The sequence below is a fragment of the Balaenoptera physalus genome, assembly GCF_965194825.1.
Source record: "Balaenoptera physalus genome assembly, chromosome: 2".
NCBI classification, from domain to species: Eukaryota; Metazoa; Chordata; class Mammalia; order Artiodactyla; family Balaenopteridae; genus Balaenoptera; species Balaenoptera physalus.
In genome coordinates, this window is record NC_138883.1 from 8,524,675 (window position 1) to 8,545,394 (window position 20,720).

Sequence of the window (20,720 nt, forward strand, 5' to 3'; positions counted from 1 at the left end):
CACACACCATATAAGAAAAAAGTGATAAATTGAGCTGCATCAAAATGAAAAGCTTTTGTGCTTCAAAAGACACCCTTAAGAAACTGAAAAGAGAAGACATATACTGGGAGAAAATATTTGCCAATCATATATTTGATAAGAGATCTGTATCCAGAGTACGTAAAGAACTCTTACAACTCAATAATTAGAAGACAAAAACCCCAGTTTAAAAATAGACAAAATTGACTAGACATCACCAAAGAAAATATACAAATGGCTAATAAGCGCAGGAAAAATGTCAACATCAAAAAAAAAAATGTCAACATCATTAGTCATTAGGGAAATGCAAATCAAAACCACAATGAGATACCATTATACACCCACTAGAATGGCTATAATCAAAAAGACAATGACAAGTTTGGCAAGAATGTGACACACTGGAACCCTCATACATTGCTGGTGGGCATGTAAAATGGGGAAGCCATCTTGAAAAGCAGTGTGGCAGTTTCTTCAAAAGCTAAACATAAACTTACCATACAACCCAGCAATCTCATTCTTAGGTACCTATTCAAGAGAAGTGAAAACATTTGTCCACACAAAGACGTGTATGTGAATGCTCACAGCAACATCGTTCATAATAGCCCCCAAACGCGAAACAACCCGAATGTCCATCAATTGGTGAATGGATGAACCAAGTGTATATCCTTACGATGGAATTGTATTCGGCAATGGAAAGGAAGGAACTACTCAGACACCTTGGAAGAACCTCCAAAACACCACACAAAGTGACAGAAGCCAGAAGCAAAAGACTACATATTTTACAATTTCATTTACATGAAAAGTCCCAAAAAGGCAAATTTATAGAAACAGAAAGCAGATCGGTGGTTATCATGGGCTGGGGGTGGGAACAGAGACTGGCCAAAGATGGTGGAATTACCAGGGTGATGAAATGGTTCTAAAACTGGATTAAGGTGATGATTGTACAACTCTCTATATTTAGTAAACATCATTGAATTGTAGACTTAAATAAGCAAGTTTTATGGTATTTAAAGCTGTAAAAAAAAAAAAAAAAAAATGTCAATGTCCTGGCAGAGGGTTGGATTGGATACAGCTCACCTTCAGCCCAACCCCTTGTCAACTTGATTCCTCAGCTTCTACAAGACCAACATACTAGACCGTGCAGGCAAGTGCCCAATTTCTTTACTGAAAGGTTAGGGTAAGGGCAGTTTCGGAAGGGGAATTACAAGGCTAAAGGAGAAAGGTTAAGGTTTAAAGATTTTGAAACTTCCTTCGATCTCACAAGAGATCACAGCCACATCTTCTGGGCAACCCCCTGCTCCCAAGCGCTGTTCCTCCCTGAGCCCTCCCTGCGTCCTTCAGCAGCTGCCAGGCCTCATCCTAAGGGGGTTATTCCAGCTCTGGGTGGGACCAAGTCTCTGGGCTCATAGGTGAGGCTCATGCACCTTCCAACTCTTGGTGCCTTTAATCTCTCATGAGAGCTGGGGCTTGCAACTTTCTTTACCAGCTGACCATTTTAGGAACCCCAGTTCCCGGAGGGGATTTCTCTCGGAGACAGGCAGAGATACCACAGGTATCCAGTCCTTCTGTTTGAGGCACCAACTGGCTCCCAGAGTCTTTGGACCACCCCCCAACCCCCACACAGACTGAGAAGACGTTTATTTCTTTCCCACTCTTCCTGGGGACCTGCGGGTCTCACCACCTTGATTACAACCAGCCAGCATACACCAGCAGGAGGTTGACAGAAGCGCATGCATCCGGGGCTGGAGTCCAAGGGTGCTCGATCGAGGAGGCCAGAGAATAAGGCTGGAAAGGGGAGATTGTCATGTTGGGTGCATTTTCGCAGAATACAGGATTTAACCTCCTTACCAGAACACCACATGATGGTACAAACTTGCTACTGCAGATGGCTCCAGAAGTGTGGGAAAAAACCAATGCCCACACTGAAGTTGAAATGCCAGGATTGCCACAGCAGGCAGTACAAGAAGGGATTGAAAGGCTCAGAGATGTCTGTTGGATTGGATGCACTATGTAAGGTCAGAAGACACACAGGTGATTAGGTTACATAGGAAGCCCTGGAAGATAAGTCATTTATCAAGGCCATGGGCTAGTGAGAGGAGCGCCAGCATCATTATGAAGTTCCTTGGGCATCCCCCCGCCTGTAGGCCAGGGCTGATGCTAGAAGATGCGTTTACAGCACTTGTTTCCCTGCTGGCAATGGCGACGCGAGCCATCAGAAGCCAGGGTGATGCAGCTGTGATAAACAACAGGGTGGGAGTGGCAGCCAAGGGGCTCAGAAGGGGTTGGGGTGCAAGCTGAAACGGGTGCGTCGTCATGACAGCCCCACTCAGCGGTGGCCTCAAATATCAGTGATGAGGGAAAACCCTCCCAACGGGCAGGACTCGAGTGGTGCCTCTGGTCACTCACTTTTGCGACCTAAGGTTAGGATATATAGTCTCAGGTCAATGGCAAAGACCTTGGCAGGCTGTTGAGGGACTTGTAAAGAGGAAGACTGGAAGATCTGGGACAAGGAAGTCTGCGAAAGAAACATGTAGATGAGTAGATGGGAGTGGACACAGGAGGTGAAGCTCTTTTTATCACATGGCCCACCACCAAAGAAGCACTAAACGACCCAATGGCTTGGTCAGCTGACATCAGCAAGACTCCTCATCAGCTCCCTCAGTGCCGACATGAGGGACACACGAGCCGACAGGCCATGGGGGCCATGCATGGTCCCAAAAGCATGGATCTCCACTCACCAAGGCTGATCTAGCTACTGCCACCACTGCCCAGGCCTGGGAAGGGCATGGTGACTAAGAGTCTAACCCCTCAGGGATGAGGGTCCTACAGCCAGATAAGTCCTTGAGACCAACAAAGGGGCTGGCTGGAGGGGCAGGGAATCTAAAGTAGACAGTAGAGGAAGGAGATGCGATTATGCGTATGAGCTGGTGGCCCTGAGACCAGCTGTAGGATCAGGTTCAGTAGCTCCACGAAACTTTCTCTTCCAAGTTTCCAGCAGGAAGAAAGTGCCCCCTGGGTCCTAGAGGAACAGCTCCCAGAACATCTATGAAGACGTAGATGCAGAGGTGCCAGGGGTGGACAGAGGTGGACACTGTGGTGCACCACCCACGTTCCTCAACAAGGGGGCTTCTGTCCCGGCTTCCGGGAGCCCTGGTGGCAGTCAACCTGCAGCTCTCGCTGTGGGAGTCCCCTAAGCCAAGGTCACATGCTTTCCCGGGCGCCCCTCGTGCCATGACCGCTCCCTGCAGGAGTCCAAAAGGCTAGCTGTCTCAGCCCAGCTCAGGTCGACATCGAAGGCCACTCTAGTTCCAAAGCTCACCGTGGAGCCCACCCAGGCCGTCCTCGCACCCACACCTTGGCTCCTCCCTCTGCCCAGTCCTGCTTCCATCCCCTTCCATAGGTTTCCATTCCTTTATACATAAAGGTATTTCAATGCAGTCGTTAATCACATGCCCAAACATTGTTTTATAACTACATATAATAATATAATTCTCCTTCCACTTCAAAACCCACATTTCCGTCCAAAGGTCACAGCTTTACCCATCTCCATGCCCACACCAACCAGTTCCCCCGGCAAAACTTTCTAGGTCGGGACTTCCCTGGTGGCGCAGTGGTTAAGAATCTGCCTGCCAGTGCAGGGAACATGGGTTCAAGCCCTGGTCCGGGAAGATCCCACATGCTGAGGAGCAATGAAGCCCGTGCATCACAACTACTGAGCCTCTGCTCTAGAGCCTGCGAGCCACAACTACTGAGCCCGCATGCCACAATTACTGAAGACTACGCCCCTGCTCCGCAACAAGAGAAGCCACCACAATGAGAAGCCCGTGCACCGCAACGAAGAGTAGCCCCTGCTCACCGCAACTAGAGAAAGCCCACGCACAGCAACAAAGACCCAATGCAACCAAAAATAAATTTTAAAAATAAATAAATTTATTTTTTAAAAAAACCTTTCTACGTCTTGGCAATTTACAACAAGATGGCTGCCATTTTTGTGAGCAACGCTTTGTACCAGGCATTTCTCACGCATCCTCTCATTTGATCCTTAGCGCGGCTATGAGGTCATTTCTATGTCTTTTCCATTTCTGATGAGGGAACCGGAGCTCAGAAGGTTCCGTTGCTCACTCAAGGTCACATCTCTAGTGAGCGGTAGGACCAGTCTGATTCCCGAGCCACTGCATGCCCACACCACTTTTCCAGTTACCACACAAAAGGAGAAGACTTGCTCGGTGCTCCCAGAGGACAGGAGGAGGACCAGTGGGTGGACATTTTGCAGGAAGGCATATCTCAGGTAAGGAAAATGAGGAATGCTAGCAAGGGAATATTCAAAAGAGGGATGGGCTTTTTTGAGACGTAGTGAGAGCCCTATCTCTGGGGATATCCAAGCTTCTACCAGGACTAAGAGAAATGTTAATTTGGGCAATCAGAAAGGCCCCAGCCAACTCTCAGAAGAACGGATTCTCTGATTCCATAAATGACACGCATCTCCCAGCACTGAGCTGACTCGAAGTTACCAACTGACAGTGATTTGAGGATCAGCACAGTCTTGACCAGCACAGAAGTCCTTCAGCTGGAGTGAGGCCTGCCCTGGCCTGTGGAGCACTGCCAACCGCTGGGGGTGACTCTCACTGCCCCAAAAGGACGCTCAACTGAATGACGGCTGGAGGTCCCTCCATGATCCCGGTACCCTTGACTGCATCCCACCAGGTGTTTAATGGATGCTCTAGATATGCGTGGTGATGAATGCCAATCAGCCTCAGAGGGCAAACCTTATGAAGATGCAGATGGAGATACACAAACTACAGCTCCTACACTCTCGTGATCTCTTCCCATTCCTAAAACGTGTGTCTTGAAGCCTTGTGTGTGTGTTACCTGCATTTGCATCAGCCTCAGATTCTGAGCGTGACTCCTTCCTCCGATATCCTCCTTGGTAACCCCTTGGCTTTGGGATTCCCAGACTGGAGGGTAGCATTCTTCCTCTGATGCAGTGACCTCTTTATCAGCACCCACCCCAGCCAGCAAGTCTGGACGTCAGAGAAATTCATAGTAGTTCATCATCGAGAAAAGTGCAACCCTCACCTCAGTTCACCTATCCTTCAGTCACCGCTTTAGATCCAATTGAAGCTGAAGGAATATCAGCTATCCAACAACAAACGGGATTCTTTGAGGTTTAATATTCTTACCTGGAACTCATTCATTCATTTAACAGATATGTATTGAGCCAGGGCCTATAATAGGCTTGTGTTAGTCCATTCAGGCTGCTATAACAAAATACCAGAGACTGGGGGGCTTAGAAACAACAAAGATTTATTTCTCCCAGTTCTGGATGCAGGAAGTCCAGGATCATGGCACCAGCATGGTCAGGTTTTGCTGAAGAGACCCAGTGCCTTCTCCCCATATTCTCACATAGGGGAAGGGACTAGTGATCTCTCTGGGCCTTCTTTTATAAGGGCACTAATCCCATGATGGGGCTCCACCCTCATGAACTAAGCACCTTCTAAAAGCCCCACCTCCCAATACCATACCATCCAGGGTTAGAATTTCAACAAGTGAATCTGGGAGGGACAAAAACATTCAGATCAGAGCAAGGCTCTAAGGCAGGCAAGTGTTTTCTGTTAAAGACCAGACAGTAAATATTTTAGGCTCTGCAAGCTAGCCAGTCTCTGTCACAACTACTCGACTCTGGTGGTGTAGTGCAAAAGCGGCCACAGACAATGTGGAAACAGACCGGCATGGCTACAGCCCAATAAAACTTTATTTACAAAAACACACAGCAGGCCAGCTTGGCCCACAGGCCTTAGTTTGCCAACCCCTGCTCTAAGAATACAAAGAAGAATAGATGTTTCTACATGTGTGTAGGAGGAGGTGGGGTTTCTTCAAGTCTTCTGAAATTTTGTGAAACTAGAAAAACAAACCTTGATCTCAACTCACTTTGACATGCCACAGCAAACCAAGGCAAGCAGTGAAGGACTTCTGACCCCCAGCTCTTGACAGCACCAAAGAGCCCTGGGACAGGACACCTGGGTTTGCGTCTCACCAGTGCATACACCACTTCCAGGATCCTTGGTTTCCTCTTCAATAAGTTGAGAATATTGATGCTTATATGAATCAAGGGATTATGATGAGGATCAGATGAGATAATAAATGGGAAAGTGCTCCAAAAATTATGAAAAGCTATGGAAATAGAAGATATTTTCAATATTATCTCCCAACCTGATGCAAAGGTTGAGATTTGGTCCCAGTCCTGCCACTGATTAGCGGTGACTCTCCAGGAAGGTCACCTCTCCTCTCTCCACCTTGGTTTCCTCATCACTGAGATGCTCAAAGGGTATGACTGAAGTGTTTTGTTGAAAATGTGTGTTTTTATCTTGTCTTAATGTCATTATTAAATAATAATTATTATTATCGTCATTTATACCATTATCATCATCTTTGTTTTTATCTGGGAGCTCGTTAGATATTTTTGTTGCCATGGCGTATATTTGGCTGCCAAAGCCACTTTCCCCCTTTCACTTTGAAATAGGCCCTCGTTATTGCTCCAGCCCAGAACGAGGACCCTCCCCTAGGCCCCCAATAGGTCATTTGCTCACCTCTGTCACAGTTCTGAAAACTATGTGCAGTAATTGTCTGTCTGTCCCTCTGTCTGTCTATCTCTTCACTGGACCGTGAGCAACTTGCTAGGAGGCAGGGAACCACGTCTAATTCATCTCGCATCCCAGCACCTGCCACAGTGTCTTGTGCCTGGTAAGCTCTGCTGGGTTCATCTTACAAGAATCTTTGGATCTGCCCAGCCATGATTTTTGGCTCAATGTTGCTGCTGACCCTCCAGGAAGATGGTCTGGCACCAACTGCCTGCTTGAGGGCCACAGAGAGGAAATGCCCACCTTCCTTGCCAGTCTCATGGCAGGACCAGGTTGCCAAGGTGTGTCTCCTGCTTGCCTACCTAGCCCCTGTGTGGCCTGACCCAGTTCTCCACATCACCCTCAAGAGCAACAGTGCCTCACCTCCATCCTCCTGCAGCATCCCCTCACCTCTCTCTCCTGAGCTCCTCTGTTCCTGCTGATGCACCTGGAGGCTCCCTCAGGGCCCACAGGTCCGCAGGCTTCAGGCTCATGCTGTGACGGCTGCTGCTGCCCTCATGACGTGGCTCTTCCCCAGCGGCTGCTGGAGGCACCGGGCAGTGCTTCCTGTAAGAGAGGAAGGTGGATCATCTGGGAGGCAAAACAGCACCATTGGGAAAGCAGAGTCAGCGACAAGGTCCTCTCCTTCCCCGGGACAAACGTTCAAGGTTGCAGTAGTTCACAGGCCTCGAGAAGTCATCCTGCAAAGACAAGCCACCAGCTGTACGTGGTTGAAGCTCAGTGCCTTCGTCCCTTCGGGTGGCTATAAGAGGGCACCACAGACCAGTGGCTTATAAACAACAGAAATTTATTTCTTATAGTTCCGGAGGCTGGAGGTCTGAGATCAGGGTGCCAGCGTGGTCAGGTTCTGCCCTCTTCTGGGTGGCTGTTTTCTCTTTGTATTCTCGTATGGAAGAGAGGGTGAGGGAGCGCTGTGGGGGGGTCTCTTTTATAAGGGCACTAATCCCACTCATGTGGGCTCCACCTTCATGACCTAATCATCTCCCAAAGGCCCCACCTCCTAATAACCATCACACTGGGGACTAGGATTTCAACATATGAATTTTGGAGAGACACATTCTGACCATAATACTTGGGAACACACTCTCATATTTTCTCTCCCCAGTCCTTCCCTCTTGCTCCCCTGGCTTTTCACTCCCCAGTAAAGTGTGAGCATCCAAGCTTTTGCCTCCACTTGATTTTCTAGGCAACCTGGGCTGAGACATGAGCGCCCAGGAAATGCACACTTTGGTCATCACCATCTGCTCTCCCAGTCCTGGCATCTTTACCCTTCCTGAGCCAGCCGAGACCCCATGGTGCCCACCTGAGCTACATTTATCCTCGGACTGCAGAACTGCAGCCCTGGATTCATTCCTTTCTTCTCCCAGAAGAGGCTGGCTGTGCAGATTTCTACCCCTCTGCTTCTCCATTTATAGTGGAACTGGAACCATAAACCAATGGTTATGAATATTTGTTTTTTTTTAATTAATTAATTAATTTATTTATTTTTGCCTGTGTTGGGTCTTCGTTTCTGTGCGAGGGCTTTCTCTAGTTGCGGCAAGTGGGGGCCACTCTTCATCGTGGTGCGCGGGCCTCTCACTATCGCGGCCTCTCTTGTTGCGGAGCACAGGCTCCAGACGCGCAGGCTCAGTAGTTGTGGCTCACGGGCCCAGTTGCTCCGTGGCATGTGGGATCTTCCCAGACCAGGGCTCGAACCCGTGTCCCCTGCATTAGCAGACAGATTCTCAACCACTGCGCCACCAGGGAAGCCCATGAACATTGGTTTTAAAATATGTCCACACATTCTTTGACAAGCCTCCCCTCAAAACATAAAGCCGAATTCTCTCTCCCCTTGAATGTGTGCTAGACTTAGTAACCTGCTTTAATACATAAATGTGATAGAAGTAACAGTATACTGACTTCCAAAACTAGGTCTTCAAAGGCACTGCAGCTTTCTCCTCTCTGTCTCACCTGCTCTGGGAGAAGCCAGCTGCCACATCATGAGGATGCTCAAGCAGTCCTCTGGAGAGGCCCACATGTCAGAGAACTGAGCCTCCAGCCTCCAGTCATGTGAATGAGCTGTCTCAGAAGCAGATTCTCCAGCCCCAGTCAGGCCTTAAGATGAATGCAGCCCCCCACCCAACATCTTGACTGCAATCTTATGAGATGTCCTGAGCCAGAACCTCCCAGCTAAGCCACCCATGGATTCCTGACCCTCAGAAACCATGCAAGATAATAAACGATTATTATTTTAAGCCTGTAAGTTTCAGAGTAGTTTGTTACACCAAAATAGATAATGAATATGACTTGCAACCCCACCCTATCCTTTTACTGTCTTAGGGGCTCCCTTCCCATCCCCCTCAGCCAAGCCTCTACCTCCTCAAGCACGCACCCACATCCACCCTTCCATTCTCAGTGAAGAAACTTGTCTCCCACTTTATGGGGTGGGGGAGGGGATGAGGCAGTCAGATGGGACCTTGGCCAAGTGGCCCCACACCCTCCCTCATGGTGCTGACCTTTGCCCATCTCAACTGCCTCCCTTCCAGTGAGGTTTTCCCACACACCTTCTCAAGACCAGCCCCTTCTCTGGGCTCCTGATTCCCAATAATTCTTTCTCATTCCTGGGACTTCCACCATGCCTTCTCCACAGAATGAAACCAAGTCTCTCCTTCTGTAAGACCCTTGACCGCAGGCCACATCCTACCCCCATTCTCTCTCCTTTCATCCCTAAGCACCTTGGAAGGGTGGGCACGCTTGCCGTGCTCTCATCCATTCCTCAACCACAGAGGGGTGGCCTCTGAACCCCTGCTTCTCCCAAGCTCCTCTCGCCCCGATCACCAGTTACCCTCCAGCTGACAAACCCAGGGACACCTCCCAATCATGCTCTTGTGGGCTGCTCTGGAGCACTTGACTCTGTTGGCCACTCCCTCCACCCCCACTTCCTTGTCTCCAGGACGTGCTCCCTCCCAACTCCCCTGGCCAGCCCCCCTCTACCTCTTCTCTAGATCCACTTCCTCTGCCCCAGCTCAGAACAGGTGTTCTCCAGAGCCCCACCTTCAGCCCACTGCCCCGCTTACTCTTCCCAGTCACCTGAAGGGGTGTCCTGTCTCGTTCCCATGGTGACAAACCCCATCCTTTGCTGATGACTCTCAAATCTATGCCTGTCCTCCAAGTGTCAATCTGTATCCAGCTGTCTGCCGAGCGTCCCAAAAGTCCCTCAACATCACCATGTCTAGAAAACATGATGCTGCATGCTGCCCTTTTTTCCTCTCTATCCCAGTTGATGGCACTTCCACTGCTCAGCCCAAACCCAAGACCTGGGAGTCACCTGGAAGTCCCTCCCCCACTTCCAAACACTCAGCGGTCCTACCGACTCTTCTCTCCACAAAATTCTTAAACCTGCCCCCTTTGTTCTACATGATGACTCACTGCCCTGGGGTGGAACCTGTCATCTCTGACCTGGATCCTTGCTGCAGGCTCCTCACTGGTATCTCCTAGATCTGCAGCTCTACGGGGCAGAGACCAACGGCTCCACACTGCAGCCACGGGGAACTTCCCTTGTCAACCCAATCATCTTCCACTCTTATCAGTCCCAGACTCAGACTAGCTAGCTCCAAGCATCTTCTATTTTCCCACACACACCCCACACAGTTTGACCTCCAGGCCTTTGCCTGTGCTGGTCCTCCTTCCTCTTATGGCTTTTCTACCATCCTTCACCTAACTCTTTGTCATCTTCCAAAACTCAGACATCGTCTCCTCTAGAAAGCCTTCTCCAAGCACCTGTTGGCTATGTCCTACACCGCCTTGACTTGAGACCCTGGGCAAATGGGGGAGACACCCATCTCACAGGACTGACTGAGTAACACCAGGGTACTTGTCACAGGGCTGGCCTGAAGTCAACCTCCACAGCCGGAATCCTCCCCTGCCCTGTCCCAGCCCTCATGGCCCTGGGCTGCTTCCTTGTCAAACCAGGAGCTCCCATTGTCCAGCGCCGGAGCCTGCGCAGTGCCTGACACAGAGGACGGGCTGAGAAAACGTCTGCTGAACTGAGGGAAGAGTTGAGGAATGAAAGAAAAGGCAGGAAGCACCCGTCGGCTGACGGGGGGCTGTGGGGTGACCGTCCATGCGCTGGGCCCCGCCTGCTCTGTCACCAGTTACCTGGTGGCCTTGGTCAGATGACTCCAACTCTCTTAAGGTTCTCTTGTCTTTAAAACGGGGGTATTAATAATAGTGCCACCTCCACGGGTAGGCTGTGCCCAGTGGGGCGCCAGGGCCCGGGGTCAGTCAGCGTGAACCCGGGGCAGGTGGGCCACAGACCACCCTGTCCGTCCCCTGGCCCACTTCCTCCCGATGCTACAGGAGCCCGGGGGCACACATATGTGCTGCACACTTGTTTCCTTGGAAAGCAGGCATCGTTTTGTCCTGGCTGTTGCCCGTGGGTCCTTGTGGACACCCTGCCAGGCTGGGGGAGGCATGTTGGCGGGAGCTGGTGCGGGGTCCTCGCCACCCACCTGCCTGCACCAGGGGTGTCTGGCCCGCGCCCACCCGGCTGCCTCCCCTCTCCCCTCCCCTCCATTCCTCTTTCTTTTACCCTTCTCTCTTTCCTCTTTCCTCTTCTTTCTCCTCTCCCCCCTGCCCCTTTCTGCATCCTCTCCTCTCTGACATGTCTCTTGGTCTCTCCTCTGCCTTGTTTCTGTTTTTCTTTTCTCTCTCCTTCTCTCTTGTTTCTTTTCTCTTCTTTCTCTCTCCTCTGTGGCCGTCTCTTATTCATCAGACACCCACCTTTCTTGACTCTCTGTCATGCGCAAAGAATTTTTCCCCTGCTGCCTCCAGGCAAAGTCGATGCAGAAGAATGAATTTTTCATTTGTTTTCCCCTTATTCTGCTCCTGTACCTAAGAAAGTGGAACTCAGGTCCCTCTGTTTGTGACTAGAGATATGGGACACCTTGATCTCTGAGTTTTGTTTTGTCATTTCCCATAAAAGCAAACCCCACTCAGAAAGCCAGGCGCCAGGCCCAAGGCATCAGAGTGGCAAGCCTGTCAGCACACCAGGTGGCCTCTGCCCTGTTGGTGGTCAGGGATATTGGGGGGCCCCTTTGGCTTCAGTCCCTAGCAGGAGGGTGGGAACCTGTTAGAAAGCTTTCTCCAAGTTTCCAAGGATGCAGGTGATGGAAGTTATGTTTCTAGCCAAGGGCGTGCACACGCACACACACACACACACACACACACACACACACACACACACACACACACACACTGAAGGGAGATCTGTGCAGGATTCACCTGCCTCCCTGAAAAATTTATTGAATATTTACTTGATCAGGGTCTTGAGTCATTGGAGCCAATGTGATGAGAAGGACCAGGGAAAACAGACTTCCCCCAATGAGTTTTCCTTCCTCGCTCTAGTTTCAAAAGAGAAACTGAGTCAGGATCGGCTCACTTGGATTTGTTTTCTGTTTGCCGTGAAGATGTCGTGTCCCTCCCTGCTCCTCACTTCCCGTAATGCGACCGGCTTCAGTGAGACTGGATCAACCATCCAAGGGTCAGATGGGAGCACCACGGGGATACTCAGTGCCACCCTGAAAAAAAGCGAGGATTGTCTTTCTCACACCCCAACTCCACTTCATCCTCCAGGTCTCAGCTGCTGTGGCATCTCCAATAAGAAGTCGTGCTTACCGCTCTACCCAAACAATCCAGAGTTTTCCGTGTTAGTCTCTAGCACAGTCTCCGATTTGTTTCTTTCTTACACCTCCATCGACTGGACTTGTTTGGCTTGTGTATTATTTACTGATGGCCAGTCTCCCCCCATACAATGCAAGCTCCATTAGGACATAGAACTTGCTGCTGGCTCAGCGCCTGGCACATGGTAGGTGGTCGGTTAGTATCTGTTGAATGAATGAATGGATGGATGGATGAATGAATGAATGAATGGGATCATCTTATCCATGCTCCTGATGTCATCAATGATGAAACTGAGGCCCCAGGGGAAAAAGCAATTTGCCCAAGAATGCACAGCCAGTGGGGCTCCAACCACTCCCAGCGCCCTCCCCCGACCCCAGTCTCCCTTTCTAGGTTGGTCTCCCCTTAACCAAGGTCCTTCCACAGGAACTTCATACCCACCCACCTGCCATCCTCTTAAGCCAGGCCCATATTTCCTTTGGAGTAATAATTAAAATAACATATTCACCAGCTGGTTTTTTTTCCCCTAGATTTAATCTGCTCAGGCTCTGATTTGCATATTAAAAGCACTAATTAGCCCCTCCGAGTGCTTGAGCACGGAGAGTGCGGGAACTGGTCACGTCGTCCCTGAAGACTCATCCCCGGTGCTGTGGGCTGGGATTCTGACGCGGCCGAGCCCTGGGCAGGGAGGAGCCTTTGTGTCCCCGCGTTTGGGGACTGGAGTGCTGCCCGGCTTCATCCTGTGCCTCTTCTTCCCTTTGAAGTGTCGTGTTTGGTCTGTTAGCTAGTCTGTGAGTTTCTGCTGTAGCACCTTTGGAATGTGCGTTCGGGCCGCTCCCGGCCACACCAGGTGAGGCTCAGGGCCCCCGGAAGGCGGGCGGCCTTGGAGCAGTGGTCCCCCAGGGTGAGCCCCAAGTCCATCACGGCGGGCTGTCCTCCTTCCAAGCTTTCTGCCACTGCCTCCCAGTGAGGGTAAGAAGGGGCAATTCCAGCACACCGGGACCTTTAAATTATTCCTTTATTGGAACATACAAAGGAATGGCTAACTGCTGTTGTTATTATTTCCTTAAAAATAAAATCGGGGCGATGTGTGTGAGGGGAGCACGAAGGGGGCTGTCCACAAAAGCTGTCAGCCCATGAAGTGGGATTCTGAGTGTACCTCCAGCAGACTGCAGGCCCAGAGGTAGCATTCAGTGGCCCCCCAAAGACGGCTCCGAGTCTGCCCCGCTCCCCCTGGGCTGAGATGTTAGATGAGGACCCGCCTGCTCCGCGCACGGTTCAGGGAAGGAAACCGAGGCCTCAGGAGCCGACAGAGGCCAGCCAGGGACCTGGCTGGGGAGCCGGTCCCTGAATCTCAGAAATCCCAGCCTGGCACGCCACATGCTGCGCCCCCAGACCCTGGGTTTTCACAGCAAACAGCCCCTCCCGGGAAGGCCCGGGAGCCTGCGTGAGCTGGGCCGCCGCAGAGAGAGCCAGATGGCGGCTGTGTGAGCACCAGGGGGCAGGCCAAAAACCGTAAAAGGGAAGAACTCGTTGGCAAGAGAGTTTCTTTCGTTCCCTCCCCCAGCTCGGCTCGGGGTGGGTTCCAGCTCCGAGGGATTCAGGGGAGAGTGGGTGGCCGGGCCCAGCTCTGATCAGAGCACACGGCCCGCAGGAGGCAGGCCCAGAGCCAGGCCGACCTCCCAGGCTGCCTCAAGGCCACTGTCTGCGGGTCCCCCCCTCCCCTCCCTTCCCCGTTGCACCCAGAGCCAGAACACCGGCACCTCTTCCGGGCCATCTTGAGACACACAGCCCTCCCCGGTCCATTCCTGTACTTGCTCCAGATTTGCTGGTTGGGCATCTCGCCTGCACCAGACAGCAGGATGGATGGAAGATTGAGAAGGCGTCTGGGAGGGTGAGACATGTGGCCTTGACTCTCTCTGCAGCCAGATCAGTTGCCCGGAGGAAGCAGCCTAACTAGAGACACTGGCTTGGCTTTGAAAGGAAAGCGTCAGAAGCACGGGGAGGAAGCTTCAAAGTCAAGAGTGTATCTTACAGTCAACACAAAGACCCTGTGGAAGGGAAAGGGAGGAGACAGCATTCGCAATGCTCTGTGGACAGAAGACTATCCCTTAAGAATCCCTCTTGACTTTGGTGGGAGGAATCACCAGAAACTTAAGGAAACTTGGAGTCAACTGAAAAGTTTTGTATCTTTCAATCCAGACAAGAATTACGGGGATGAGAAAGGGCCAGCAAACCACGGCAGCCTGAGGTTTATGGGGCAGAAAAACAGGGGAGCTGGAGTCATCCGAACCAGCCGGGCCTGCATGGAGGCCACAGAGGGCTGGACCCTGGGGAGACGGGGCCAGGGTCGGATGGCCTGAAAGAGAGGTGACCATGCTGGGCCACTGGGGCCACCAAGGTGGTGGAGAAGTTCCCCGAGGTCTCAGGATGGAAGGCTGCAGGGAGGAGTAGGGGGTGTAAAAGGAAGGGGAAAGGATGCCCAGCAGGTGAAAGAATTTGGGGTTCTCTTTGGGCCTCATAGAGCACAGGCTTGGCTCGGGAAAGTTGTCAGATATTTCCAGCCTTCAATAACGAGGTACACAGGGCAGTGGGAGGAACTGTCACCCCTGCAGGCAGGAGCACAAGTCCATCTAGAATGCCAAGTAGAAGGCAGAGTGGAGGAGGGGCTTTGCAGGACCCCCTCAGGGGCTGGAGAGCTGGTCCCGGAGACCACACACAGCCCACCGGGACAACAGGCAGGGGGCCGGCGACCTGATTTAGCCCGGCCGAGTGGTCCGCGGGCATCCTGTTCCCAAGGAGAAGTGGAAACCCCTCCCTCCATCCAGGATCTGTGTGTCAGGAAAACAGAAGGCACAGGAGAAAGTGCCCCTCAGAAAAGGTGATGGAGTGAGTGAAGACTAACATTGAATGAAGAGGACATTCAATGCTGGTCCAAGTCTGGAAACTCTGGGATCACAACTTAGAAAGTCCTAAATTCCACCACGTGTTCTGGAGGCTATTTTCCAGGAATGGTGGGCTTTCCCTCAGGGAATAGAATCTTTCCAATGGGGGAGCAGGGAACCCAAGTCAACTGGTTGCTGAGAAATTCCCCCCAGTCGCATTGCAGGCCCACAGACGGGCAATCCCGGCGACTGGCATAGAAGCTGATGGCACAGAGCTTGCTCACGTCTGTGTCCTCTGAGCATGGTTGTCTCCTCCCAGGTGCACCAGCTGGGAAAAGCTACTCTCTGTGACCGAAGATCTAGACTGCCACCCAAAAGAGGGTCACTATGGGGCTCTGAGGGCACTGCTTTGACTTGAGGAACGTGGTCAGCAGGGGCCGTCAGAGGTGGTCAGCTGCTTCTGCTGCGGGCTCCTCTGGGCTCTCGGATCTGGTTGTTAATTAATCAGTGCACAGCTGGAGGGTGCCCTGAAGAGGCCTGAAGGCCCAGGAACTGTACAGAGGTGGAGTGTCAGGTATTGTCTTCCCCTTGGACTTGCAGTTGGAGAAAGCTGAGTTGAGGAAGGAGATTCACCCCTCATTTGACCCTGGGGAGGTGGATGGGGTGATGGTGGGGTTTCATCAGTTGGGATAGAAACAAGGGGACCCAGGCTCAAACAGATGCCCAGACGAGCACATTTTAGCAAGAACTGGGTAAAACATGAAGACAGTGTGGACAGGAGAGAGACTTTGTATGTGTATCATGATTTTAATTTCTCCAAAATGATCTTAAAAAACAAGAGACTACTAAACTTGTCTAACTTTTAAACAGAAGAGAGTTTTAAATACACACTACTATGTGTAAAATAGATAACCAACAAGGTCCTCCTGTATAGCACAGGGAACTATATTCACTATTATGTAATAACCTATAAGGGAAAAGAATCTGAAAAAGAATATATATATATATATATATATATATATATATATATATATATATATGTATAACTGAATCGCTGTGCTGCACACTTGAAACTTATGTGATAATGTAAATCAACTATACTTCAATTAAAATTTTTTTAAATAAATAAATTAAAATTAAAGATTTTTAAAAAGAGGGTTTCAAGTGCCATATTTGCAAGTCGGGCTGCTATCTTGGTGTTCCGTGCTGTGAATTGTGCTTTGTTTGGACCCTCCTATTGGAGCGGTGATGACATCATTGCCTGCTGTAGGTGATGTGACCGTGTCTGGTGGGGTTGTCTGGAGATGACACTGGACAGAGCTGAGGTGGGAGGCAGACTTGGGGGGTGGTCTGAGCTGGTGTCTCGCGTGGCCATGGATCAATGTGTGATGGACACAGCCGGGTGTGTTTCAGGAGCTTCTGGGGCAGCTCATGAAAGTCCCTGAGAGGCTGAATTTCACATCTAACTTGGAGCCAGGAGGGTTTTAAGGGGCTACAGGAAAGTTAGAAATTGACCTTCCAAGACGCATCTTCTCTGAGATTCCCCTAATTTCTCCCCCACGAGGTGCCTAGTCGCACTCCTGGCTGACCGTGTGCCCAGCACATGCAGGGAGCATTGGTCCTTCCAGGGGAGTGCTATCAGGCCTCATAGGCTCATTCTCAGAAGGGCTAAAGAACTCTCTGGAGAAGAAAGACTTAGAAATACATGGAACAGAGCCACACTCATGACAACCCTCCCCCATCAGGCCTCTCCTCGCCTCGGTGGGTTGGGAGGGATGATGGGCTATAAAAACTGCTCTGCCTTTTTCATCCTCTTCCCTGTTGGATGGTTGGTCTGTGGAGAGGCTGTCGGGCTGACAGCTGTTCTCACTAAGAAGGGACCTTGGCCCTAAGGGGAAGCTGGGACAGTAAAGAGAGGAGGAATCAAGTTGCTGGTGGCTTGGGGGGTGGGGGGCCAAGCAGGTGACTTGCTCAAGGTCACACGAGTTGATGCAGCCCCGCTTCCATCAAAAGGTAGTCTGTTGGTCAAAGCAAGTCACAAGGCCAACCAAGATACAAGAGGCGGGGGGACTGCAAACTAGCGCGGCTGTGTTTTCGCACCCACCACATACACACTCCACAGCACAGCGATTCCATTTCTCAGTGTACACCCTCAAGAGACTCTTAGGCAAACTGATAGGTACAAGAATGTTCATTACAGCATCGTTTGTTATGGCTAAATTGAAAATGAAAACGCTAATCACTGGGAGAATCTAGAGAAGAAAAAATGGCATGTTCATGCATTGGGAAACTATACAGCAATTTACAAGATGAACTAAGTCTCTATTTACAACCGGGATGAATCAAAGGGTATGTGGATTGGGAAAAAAACAACTTGCAGAACTGAATGTATAGTATAATACAATTTTAAGGAAATATTTTAAATACAAAAACAATACCATATAATATTTATATACAATGCATACGTTTATGTAGATATAGCATGAAAGGATGTGCATTAATTAGAGGAGATTTGGCGGCTACGGGGAGTAGAATGGGTGTGGAGGCGGGACCCTGACTGGGCCCGTGACGTTGCTGCATCTCTAACTGAGGAGGAGAAGGAGTAAGTAGACGGGTCCAGTTTATACACTTGGCATCCAGCACTGAGCAATTTCAGACTAAAACTATACTCTTGGCAAGAGGGAGCCATGAAGGAGGAAGATAAAGGGGGAAGCGGGCTAAGGGGGATCTGTAGAAAGTTGAAGAAAGGTTAGCATCATGCATTGAGGTAGGACCGCCTTGCATGGGAACACCCCTGCACACAGAACATGAAGACTCAGCTCTTTGCTTTATCTTTCACTTGTTATCCTTTTCTGTTCATTCTTGCAATGTACACTCTTTGTCAGAAAGGCCACAGGCCATTGCTATGGTCTAGATAAAGTTGGCATTGGTCATCCGTTATGGGCAAAGCAGCTAATACTGTTATCCACATGGGTGGCTATGGTTCAGTGGATCAACATGTGTTCATTGACTCCTCCAGTGAACATTTCTTGAGTACCTTTTATGTGTCTGGTGCTATACAAGGCACTAGGGACACACCAGCGACCCAACAACCATGGCTCCTGCCACCACGGATCTTACAATGGAACATTCTCACTCAGTGAGAAGTTGCTCTTGACATTCCTGATTGTCCCCTGAATTATCCACTCTGCTGTGGTCTTATGGCTTCTTCCATCTTCCCCTCCTGAATAGAATAAATACCCCCAGGCCCTGGACTCCCCACTGCCAGCCGTCCTCACCTCCCCCAAGGCGGGCTCTGGAGTGCTCAGTGCTTCGGTCTTGGCTCCAGACACAGCTGTGATCGGTGGTCCTAAGTGGCAGTGCATTGGTAACCAGAGGTGCCCTGCAGCCCCACCCACAGCGCTCACAGCCAGGTCTCCAGGGACCGCTTACAGCAACCCAAGGCTGCGGTTCAGGGCCCGCCCATCCCCGTCCCCCACCTGACACTCTGCTCATCTGTCCTGAGTCACCGTCACTCACACCTGCTCTTCTCGCAGCTCTCTGGCTACACCTCCTCGGGTCTGTGCAGGTTCCTCTTCCCACTTCTCAGCTGCTTCCTTCCCCCGTCACTGACTTCCCATCTCAATTCTCAGCCAGTCGCTGGGCGTTCTTGCCCGCGCTCCTCCACGGCCGCAGCTGATGACCCACATAATTCCAACCAGGTACCCCTGCAGGTCCAGACCCGTGCAGCCGATGGCAATTTTCCACCTGGATGTCCCACAGGCACCCCTGCAGCCTCTGCATGCCCATAGGTGAACTCTTCTCTCTCCCAAATGCCTGCTCCGCCCTTGCCTGTGTGCCTACCATCCACCACCCAAAACGGAAGAGTGGAGTCATCCTGGACTCCCTCCTTCTGGTGCCTCACATGGAAAGAGCGGCCGGATCCTGATCATTCAACTTCTTAAACAACTTTCTCATACGTCACCTCCTCTCCGCCTCTTCTTCTCAAGCTCAAGCCTCCTCATCTCTTATCTGGACCATTGGGGTTTTATCCATGTGGTTTCCTGGGCCCAGGTGCCCACACTGTGGCTGATGACCTATTGTATTTCTCCCATCAAGCGCGGACCATTCCACCGACATCGACTCAGGGTCTGACGCATCTGCCCTGTGCTGGGTGCTGGGGAACTGTTATGAACAAACACGATTCTTCTTTCAAGAAGCTCAATGCCTGGGGTTTCCCTGGTGGCGCAGTGGTTGAGAGTCTGCCTGCCAATGCAGGGGACACGGGTTCCTGCTCTGGTCTGGGAAGATCCCACATGCCACGGAGCAACTGGGCCCGTGAGCCACAACTACTGAGCCTGCGTGTCTGGAGCCTGTGCTCCGCAACAAGAGAGGCCGCGATAGTGAGAGGCCCGCGCACCACGATGAAGAGTGGCCCCCACTTGCCGCAACTAGAGAAAGCCCTCGCACAGAAACGAAGATCCAACACAGCCATAAATTAATTAATTAATTAATTAATTAAAAACAAAAAAGCTCAATGTCTCATGGTAACAGCAGGGAAAGGATGAAGTACCATATAAATTACAAACTATGGGAGACAGCAAATGACACAGTGGGAGCGCCTGGGGCCCCTTGACGGGGTCTTGGGGACCTTGTGAGACTTTTTGGAGGGACTGATAGCTGAGATGAGTGAGGCCCTTCTCCTTGTCACAGGCTGAAGTCCAAACTCTGCCGTAGGTCTGTAAGACCCTTTGTGAGCTGGTCCCTGGCTCCCACAGCCTCATTCTCACCACCCCCCCCCACACACACACGCACACACACACACACACGCACACACACGCACGCACACGCGCACACACACACACACACACACACGCGTCAAACATGCCCAGCCACCACGTGGCAGCGGGTGGGGTCCGTCTCCCTGTCATCTGGCCCCAGTACAACATCTTGCATCAAGGATCGTGTCAATTTGTGAGCTTGCAAATCGGCACTTAGCTCACATGCCAAAGTCCACAGTCCTAAGTTTCGGTGGCAGAAAGACATTGCTGAAAATAATTGTGCCTGGCAGCACTGGGCCGGTTCCAGGAGCCGGCCGGGGCTCCAGCGCACTCGGAATCTTTGGTTGCTCTATGCAATAGCCAGATGCCTCCATATCCTGCCCAATTAATCTGGGATGAGTTGGACCGTGATAACGGACACTCACAACAAACTGCTTCTGAAAGAAGGACCCCGAAGCCGTTTCCCGGCCCCTGCCCCTCTTCCCGCCTCTCCCCCTTCCATCGCTCACCCGAGGGCCCTGCTGCTGCCAGCCCCCCACAGGTAGATGGGACCAGGCTGTGGCAGAAAGCGACAGCCGCACTGGCGAGCTGGCAGCAGAGACCCCTGCACTGCCAGCCATTAGCCACTGACTCCGCTCCCGCTGGCTCCAGCAGGCGGTGATTACAATTCCTGCTCGCTGCCTCTCCCGGGAAGGAGTCCATGCGCTGATTCCTTTCCTGGAAGTGGCTCTGGCCCATTTCATGTGGTTGAAACTCCGAAG